Here is a 9,449-nt window from a genome sequence, read left to right as displayed (position 1 = left end):
GCAGGTGCGGGGTGAGGAGTCAGCGTGTGTCCAGGGGAGGGGACCACTTCCTGGTCCTGGGGCCACTGCTAGAGGGGTCCTCGCTGTTGGAAGCTGGCGGCACTGTCCCTCCAGCCTGGACAGAGACCCCCGCATGGCTCAGCCCCCGCGGCTGCCAGGCTCCCGGATCCTGGTCAGGAAGTCACTTTTCCAGCTGTCCGGGGCTGCCTGCCAAGGAAGGTCAGCGTGACCTGGTGACTGTGGCGCTCAGGCTGGAAAGACAAAGCCCTGGGTCTGTTGTGCTGTGGCCATTGTCGCTTAGTCGTTACGATTTACGTCTATTTTTAGGCATCTTACTTACTGGACATTTGAAAAATGTGCATTGTGACTCAGTCTATCAGATACTGGATGCGCTTGGCAGGAAACAAGCGAGAAGAACAAGTTCTATGCTTCGATTATGGTCCTGACCCTTTCCACGTATAAATTAATGGAGCTTTCGGTACTGTTTGTCCCCGCCCTCCCTACCGTTTCCTTCCTTCCTTTCTTTCTGTACTGATAGCTTGAAAGTAAAATGAGCTGAGTGCATGAATGTTATGAACAGTCAGTTCTTTGGATAGGTGTCCATTCAGGAGAAATGTTGCACGGTGTGTTTCAGGATTATGTTTTACTTTGCCAAGTGTAGTTTTTATTGTGATAACGTATATATCATGAAACTTACAATATTAACTGTTTTTAAAGTGTGCAATTCCATGGCATTAAAGGATATTTATGTTATGCAACTATCACCACTCTCCATCTCTAGAACTTTCCCATGATCCCAAAAGAAACGGCCTTGGACCTCTTTTTAACACTGGACCCTGGGAGAGACTGCTGGAGTCCAGTGCGGCCACTGAACTTCTGGTGACTTTCCCTTCTACTGTTCTTCCTAGCCTGGGCAGAAAAGGAGTGTCCACTGTGTTCTAGCCCCTTCCCCAGTGGGAATTCATCAGATACTGACGACAGCAGATAAAGAGACTGTGCTGCCTGTTTCTACAGCTGCTGAACTCTGTCGCCAGAAGACACCCCTAGAGGCCCTTTGAATACCCCTTCCCAAAGCAGAAACACAGCTACACTGGAGCCTAGCTCTGGGTGTGATTTATGAGGGGCACAAAATAAAAATTTGTTTAATGAATGAATGAGCCTGTACATACAGATCACCATCTCTGGAAAGGAGACTTCATGGCTGTTCGGGGTCATAGGAGGATGACAAAGCATGTGCTTTAGGGTCTTAAAGATCTGGGTTCAAGTGCTGGCTTTCCCTTAACTGAACTTGAGCCTCCCAGTTTCTTTCTTTTTTTTTTTTTTTTCCAATTTCTACTTTATTGGACAAAATAGATTTGTTGTGATTTGTTTGTTCATGTTATGCGTTTTCTCCTTCCTCCTACCTACCCTTATACACAATCACCCTCATAAGCCACTCCTCATCCTTTAAACTAAACTTTCACGCCTTTTATTATTTCCAAATCCAAGAACTTGGCTCTGCTCTCCTGGGGCAGAGGACACAGGGCTTACTATGGGCCCCAGGATTTAATAGTAACCAGATCCTATCAATCATTCATTGGAGGCAATGCAGTTATACGGCTCCTGCAGTGAACTTGCTGGGGAAGAAAGCAGAGAAATGGGGCAGGTGTCAGGGAGAAGCAGAGCTGAAGGCCAAGGATACTTAAACATGTTACAAGATCAAAGGGAAGAGTCAGCTGAGGGGGAGTGGGACACACACTGTCAATTACAAAAGCTGACCTCTCTCTTTTTCTTCCCTTGGGATGGGCAACTCCGGACAGGGGAGGAGTTGGAGGAATTCCACTTGCTCTTTCCAGTGATTGGTGGAGGATGAGCATGTGGTCCACATCTGGCCAATGAGACACAAGGATGAATCTGCTGAGGTTACCTGGAAATCAGTCAGTTCAGTTCAGTCGCTCAGTCATGTCCGACTCTTTGCGATCCCATGGACTGCAGCACGCCAGGTCTCCCTGTCCATCACCAACTCCCGGAGTTTACTCAAACTCATGTCTATTGAGTCAGTGATGCCATCCAGCCATCTCATCCTCTGTCATCCCCTTCTCCTCCTGCCTTCAATCTTTCCCAGCATCAGGGTCTCTTCAAATCAGTCAGCTCTTCGCATCAGGTGGCCAAAGTATTGGAGTTCAGCTTCAACATCAGTCCTTTCAATGAATATTCAGGCCTGATTTCATTTAGGATGGACTGGTTGGATCTCCTTGCTGTCCAAATATGTTTAGGTGAATAAGATAGTCAACAGAGCAAAAAAGCCTTTAAAAATTTAAAATTTATTTGTATTCTGTGTTTCACTCCTGCCTCTTTCCTTTGCTCTGTTGAACCGTATCCTCCGGAGATGAGAAGCTTGAAGCCACTGCAGCCTCCTTGGAACAGGGAAGGGATGCACTGAGCTGGGGGGTGACACCCAGTCCTTTGAGGATGGCAATACAGCAGGGTGGTGGGACCTGGATCCTTGATGGTACTTGATGACCTTGTTGAGCTGCCAAACAACCAGCGATCACTCTGTTAGGGCTTATTAAGAAACTATTATCTGCTTTATGAGTTAAGCTACTGCTAGTTACCTTTCCGGGGTTCCGCTGGTAGCTCAGCTGGTAAAGAATCCACCTACAATGCAGGAGACCCCTGTTTGATTCCTGGGCCAGAAAGATCCCCTGGAGAAGGGATAGGCTACCCACTCCAGTATTCTTGGGCTTCCCTGGTGGCTCAGATGGTAAGGAGTCCACCTGCAATGTGGGAGACCTGGGTTTGATCCCTGGGTTGGAGAAGGGCGTGGCAACCCACTCCAATGTTCTTGCCTGGAAAATCCCTGTGGACAGAGGAGCCTGGTGGACTACAGTCCGTGGGGTTGCAAAGAGTCGGACACGACTGCACGACAAAGCGCAGGACAGTACAACACAGTTACCTTTCCAGCTGAATGCGTCTTCACTGGTATGGGGAGGTTGCTATAATCTGGACCCAAGCTATTTTAGGTTGGTCTTAAAATGGGATCAAGGTACCAGTAAGACGTTTAAAGATGCTGAAGTAAAGCATCTCTGACTGGGGCTTCTTCACCTAAAGTAGCAATCAAGACCATCACTCTTTAAAACAATCCTGAGCTGCCGATTACTTTGTGATGGATGGAGAAGGTTATGGAAGTCAGATCTCTTTACCTTTCTAATTGAAGCCAGGCTAACCTCCTTAAAGTCTTTCAAGCTAGGCTTCAACAGTACATGAACCGAGATGTTCAAGCTGGATTTAGAAAAGGCAGAGGAATCAGAGATCAAATTGCCAACATCCTTTGGATCATAGAAAAAGCAAGGGAGTTCCAAAAAAAATCTACTTCTGCTTCATTGACTACGTTAAAGGCTTTGACTGTGTGGATCACAACAAACTGTGGAAAATTCTTAAAGAGATGGGAATACCAGACCACCTGACCTGCCTCCTGAGAAACCTGTATGCAGTCCAAGAAGGAACAGTTAGAACCGGACATGGAACAACTGACTGATTCAAAATTGGGAAAGGAGTTTGTTAAGGCTATATATTGTTACCTTGCTTATTTAACGTCTATGGAGAGTATATCATTCGAAATACCAGGCTGGATGACTCACAAGCTGGAATCAAGATTCCCAGGAGAATATCAACAACCTCAGATATGCAGATGATACCACTCTAATGGCAGAAAGCAAAGAGGAACTAAACAGCCTCTTGATGAAAGTAAAAGAGGAGAGTGGAAAAAGCTGGCTTAAAACTCAACATTCAAAAAACTAAGATCATGGCATCCAGTCCCATTGCTTCATGACAAATAGATGGGGAAACAGTGGAAATAGTGAGAGATTTTATTTTCTTGGGCTCTAAAATCACTACAGATGGTGACTGCAGCCACAAAATTAAAAGATACTTGCTCCTTGAAAGAAAAGCTATGACAAACCTAGACTGTGTATTAATAGCAGAAACATCACTTTGCCGATAAAGGTTCATATAGTCAAAGTTACGGTTTTTCCAGTAGTCATGTATGGATGTGAGAGTTGGACCATAAAGAAGGCTGAGTGCCAAAGAACTGGTGCTTTCAAATTGTGGTGCTGGAGAAGACTCTTGAGAGTCCCTGGGACTGCAAAGAGATCCAACCAGTCAATGCTAAAGGAAATCTACTCTGCCTATTCACTGGAAGAACTGATGCTGAAGCTGAAGCTCCAATATTTTCGCCACCTGGTGTGAAGAGCCCACTCATTGGAAAAGACTCTGCTTCTGGGCAAGAGGAGAAGGGGGCGACAGAGGATGAGATGGTTGGATGGCATCACCGACTCAATGGACATGAGTTTGAGCAAACTGGGAGATTGTGAAGGACAGGGAAGTCTGGCGTGCTACAGTTCATGGGGCTGCAAAGAGTCAGACATGACTTTGTGATTGAACAACAGTTCTAAGCAAGAAACCGTGATTAGCCCTCTCCATCACTTCTCATTGGTCATTCCTGATCCTCTGGGAGGCAGATCTTCCTAACTTTTCCAGCTGGCCACAGTTTGATCGTAATAGGATACAGAAATCTGGAAGTCATGCTTTCCTCTGTAATTCAGACCGAAGATAGTTCTCTTGATTGAGAGTTCAAGAGGCTGGGCTATGGTTCAGAGTATGGGCCTGAAGGAAAAGAAGGTGAAAGTGAAGTCACTCTGTCATGTCTCTTTGCGACCCCATGGACTGTAGCTCACCAGACTCCTCTGTCCATGGGATTTTCCAGGCAAGAGTACTGGAGTGGGTTGCCATTTCCTTCTCTGAAGGAAAAGAAGAGACATGCAAAGGAGACATTAAGGAAGCAGCCAGAAGGTACAGGCTGCCTGTCTCAGGGCTACTGAGGAAGGCCTGGGTGACAGGACAGAGTACCCACCTAGAGAAGTGTGCAGCCGAGGGGAGAGGATGTTCTCGAGAGGGACTAGTAAAAGCCTAAGAGTAACCAGCAGAGTGAAGGCTGAAAACAACCGGGGCTGAAAGCAGGGCATCTAGTCAGCCAGTCACTGGGATATTCTAGGTGAGGGAAAGCTAGGGCAGTGGCAGGGGAGTTGGAGAAGAGGGCGGGATACAGGAGGCCTCGCTGAGATAGAAGCAGCAAGGACTGCCAACCAACGGGATGTGGGATGTAAGCAGAGGGGAGAATAAAAGGACAGATCTAATACAGCGTCAGGAGAGTCCTTAAAAATCAACTAGATCCGTGGTCCCCAGCGTTTTTGGCACCAGGGACTGGTGTCACGGAAGACAGTTTTTTCCCATGGTCCCAGGGAATGGGGAGGATGGTTTCAGGATGACTCCTAAAGGAGTTCAGTCCTGGGTGTTCATTGGAAGGACTGATGTTGAAGCTGAAACTCCAATACTTTGGCCACCTGATGCGAAGAGCTGACTCATTGGAAAAGACCGTGATGCTGGGAGGGATTGGGGGCAGGAGGAGAAGGGGACGACAGAGGATGAGATAGTTGGATGGCATCACCGACTCAATGGATGTGAGCTTGAGTAAACTCGGGGAGTTGGTAATGGACAGGGAGGCCTGGGTGCTGTAGTCCATGGGATCGCAAAGAGTCGGACACGACTGAGCAACTGAACTGAACTGACTTGTAAGGCGTGACCAGCTGAGATCCCTCACCTGTGCAGTCCACAGGAGGGTTCCTGTTCCAACAGGAGTCCAATCCACTGCTGATCTGACAGGATGAGGAGCTCGGGGGACGGTGTGCGGAACGGGGAGCAGCTGCACATACAAGAGCGGTTTTGCTCGCTCACCCTGCCGCTCACCTCGCTGTGCGGCCCGGTTCCTAACAGGCCACACACTGGTGAGGGACCCCTGAGCCGGGTCAGGTTTGCAAACCAAGCTTGGGATACCTTCTTCAACAAAGCCATACGATGTACATGGGAGGCAATGTGTTTTTCTCACTCTCTTTCCTTGTTCAGGACTAGGGCACAAACCGGAGTCGTATCACAGAAGACAAAACAATTGTTCTATGCAAGGATTTGGGGGCGGGGTGGGGGGTGGATCTCTGCAGGGCCAGCTTCAGGGGTGTGTGACTCGTGTGTTCACACAGGGACCTGTGCTTTCGGAACCCCATATTTGGTTTAATGCTCTGCGGTTGCTCTCTTGAAATTCTTCATAATTTCTGGATAGTTTCCTGAGGACAGCCAGGGTTAAAATGAGTGTGAATGAGAAGCATGTGGATCATAAGAGCTGCAGCCTATCTCACAGGCTTGCTGTGAGTGTTAAATGAGCAAATATATATAAAGAGCTTGGAAACAGTGTCTGGCACGTAGTGATCACCATGTGCGTGTTTAGTGTTAGTATTATTCCCTCCCCAGGTGGATTCCTCACCTGACAGCCTCAGGTTGATTATTCACAGGATCGCAGTTAACGTCTCATATTCACATTGTTAGACTGGCACTCGCCATCCAGCCCCAGGCTTATGATTGTCTTTGGGGGAAAAATAAACCCCACAATAATAAATACCACAGTAAATAAATGCATGATCTCACATCCTCTCATCCCTAGTGTAGCTAAATAGTGCTTCGGGGTGCGTCTGTGTGGGATGTGTGTCTGTGTGTGTCTTTGCGTCTGAGCGGAAGCTTTTTTTTTTTTTATCTTAACTCAAAATTAGAGGTTCTCTCTGGTGGTTTAATTTTTTTCTTTACCTGCCTTCTTTTTTGTTCATATGGAAAAGACTCTTGAGCCACCTGCTTCCTCCCTCCCTCTGCGTGTCCTCAGATCCCCAAGGGGAGGGAGGGATGAAAGGAAGGACAAGTCAGTACTGTCATCAGGGTAATGGCTCCCTCCCCCGCTTCCCTCCACTCCCATCTGAGTCCCCAGAGCCTCTCAAGTGCCCAACCTTTGTCCTTGGAGCACAGCTCCTTTGACTGGTGGTAAAAAATTAAAATACTGGCCTGACACTTCTATTCCACGAACCTCTGTAATGATCAAAGTCTGGAAGCTGTTCCCCCCTGCCCCATCCTAATCTTGGATGGTCCAACCCATTCCCAGTAAGTGGAGCTCTCTCTTACTGTCCTGGGGTTTCAGGTCTGCGGAGGACTGCATATTTTTTCCTTAGCAGAAATAGTTGTGGTTTTTCCTAACAACTTTGCAAGTTCCCCATAGAGTTGGAAATTCCCTTCTTGGTTATGGCTTTTAGTGGATGGGCAAGAAACTTGATCCGGTCCTATCTTCCCTGCTGTGTGACTCTAGGAAGTCAGCTGAAGGTCTCTGGGCCTTGGATCACAAGAATTTCCTAGACTGGAACAGACTGGGGGCTGAGAAGGGAGGGATTGATTTTTGGAGGACCCTGGGAGAAGGGATTTACAAACATCCCTGTGGTGAGATTTGGGGAACTACCAACCCATTTAAGATTCCTCTTCTTGGAAAAAAAAAAAAAAAAGAGTTTAATAATTTCTGTTGCTAATTCCTATCCCCTACCCATGCCTCCACGCCTGCCTCCACCCCCAGCTGTTGACCGATAGAGCAGATAAGCTGTGCCCTCCCCCTCCCACTTACACACGCACTTCTGGGAGGCCCTAGATAAATAGGAGGCAGTGGCAAGCCTGAGGAACTATTATTATCATTATGATGATTATTATGTTTTCTGCATGAGAAACAGGAAGTGAAACTGACTAAAATGACCAGTGATACATGCCTAGCCCTGTCTTCTCAGCCAGACCTAAAGGCCAAGAAGCCAAGAAAACTGGCTCTGCCGCAGGCTCTATCAGCCTCCAGTGTGTGCGTGTGCAGGTGTGTGTGCGTGCGTGTGTGTGAGTGAGACAAGGAGTGTCTTTAAACAACTGGTTTCCAGGACTTGCGATCTTTCAACCTTATTCTAATGCCCATGCTTCCCACTTCATGTCATACCCTCAGGATCCTTTCTTACGACTTCCTTCCCCATTTCCTAGACAGAGCTTCCCACAACTGTCAGGTGGTAAAGGACACGTCCTTAATCGGTGATTAATTGGTCCCTCTGCACACACACCTTATCTGCTGAGGCCAGGTCGGAGCTGGGTGCCTTCCCCGGGAGCCCGTTTCATCCCCAGAGCAGATGTTCCCTGAGCCAGAGGTCTTTCTGAAGGGAGAGCGTCTCCCTTCAGGGGAGCTCTGTCTCCTCCTCTGGCCTGGCTGCCCCACACTCCATCCCACGGCTGATTATTCACATCCTCTGTCATTCTCAGGAATCGATTGAGGATAAAAGGTAGTCATAGAACAGGGCGTTGGGTGAGGTACTGGCCCCACGTTGACATTTCCATTGGCAGCACCAGTGCCCCTGGAAACTCTGAGTAACAGTAGAAATGACCTGATTCTCTGACTGCCTTGGTAACTCCACTTCCCAGGGGGAAAAGAGCCGGCAGCTGCGTGGGGCGCATATGAAGCAAGCTGGTGTTTCGGAAATACCCCTGCACCTGGACAGTGTTCCCCAAAACGCAGAGGGAGCAGCAGAGAAAAAGCGTCAGGATGGGGACCAGAGGAGGGAAGAGAGAGCAGCGTGCTGGGCTCTGCTTCTCCTCCCAACACCTTTAATGGACCAAGAGCTTGATCCAAATGAATGGATTGTTGGAATTGCGGTGTGGGAAAAGCGTAACTGTCTTATCGTGACTTTTTCCAAGTCCAGGACAGGGTCCAGTGGCGCCCACTCGGGTCTGGGGTGGGGGTGAGGTCAGAGCCAGGCTCCTGATCGGAGAGGAAACTCTAGCAAAGAGTCTCACGCCCCAGGCTCGTCTGCCTTTGGGTGGCCCCTCTCCCCACTCCCTGTCTTGGGTTGGGTCCCAGCTTCCTGCCTTCAGATCCCGACTCCAGGCTTTACTTCAAGTCACTTAGGTACACTGGGCCCCTGAAAGGGTATTAGTAATACTCACCTTGTAGGGCTCTTGTGAGAACTGATTGAGTCAACACACGGTGGGCACTTAGAACCACGTCAGGAACACAGTAAGCACTTGATCAATGGGCGTGATAGTTACGACGTTGGTCTTTCTCTGAGTGGCAGGCACCATCCTGCATTCCGTCTGCCCAGCACGAGTGACTGTTGTGTTCCGGGGCCGGCAGTGGGCACATCACTGGGGGTGGATCCGAGCCTGTGGGACATGCGTCTCCCTGGAGGCTGCACTTTCCCCCGGGTCTCTGACCCTAACACGGAGCGGCGCATGAAACAGGGGGTGTCACCTTGCCTCCAGTTCCTCCTGGCTCCTCGCCCCGGGTCCCCGCTGTGTGCCTTCATTCGCTTCTTGCCCGCTCTCTTTTTCCCAGCTCTGTGGAAGACGGTCCCCCGTGTCCCAGCGCAGGCCGCCCTGGAGTCCCGCCGGGCCCACCCCTGACGCGTCCCAGTGAGGACGCCCACCGGTCTCCCCACGCAGCCCCTGTCTCCTTCCAGGCCCCAGTTCCCCCCACACTCCCTGGGGGTGCTGCAGGAGGGCCCTGTGGCTCCATCGGCACACTTCTC

At 49.2% G+C, this 9,449-nt stretch overlaps 1 long non-coding RNA gene across 1 annotated transcript; it reads right to left on the bottom strand.

The window, feature by feature from the left end:
- Nucleotides 1-2,438: 2,438 nt before the first annotated feature.
- On the bottom strand, nt 2,439-8,924 carry LOC122452176. The gene is made up of 3 exons (XR_006272613.1): nt 8,869-8,924; nt 6,353-6,451; nt 2,439-2,512 (listed from the first exon to the last, which is right to left on the bottom strand). It is a non-coding gene; the product is annotated as an uncharacterized LOC122452176 (long non-coding RNA).
- Between the last annotated feature and the right edge of the window lie 525 nt (nt 8,925-9,449).

The sequence above is a fragment of the Cervus canadensis genome, chromosome 13 (genome assembly GCF_019320065.1).
Source record: "Cervus canadensis isolate Bull #8, Minnesota chromosome 13, ASM1932006v1, whole genome shotgun sequence".
Classification (NCBI taxonomy): Eukaryota; Metazoa; Chordata; class Mammalia; order Artiodactyla; family Cervidae; genus Cervus; species Cervus canadensis.
Note: the sequence above shows the minus strand (reverse complement) of the source record. Positions and strands in the feature narration are given on the sequence as shown.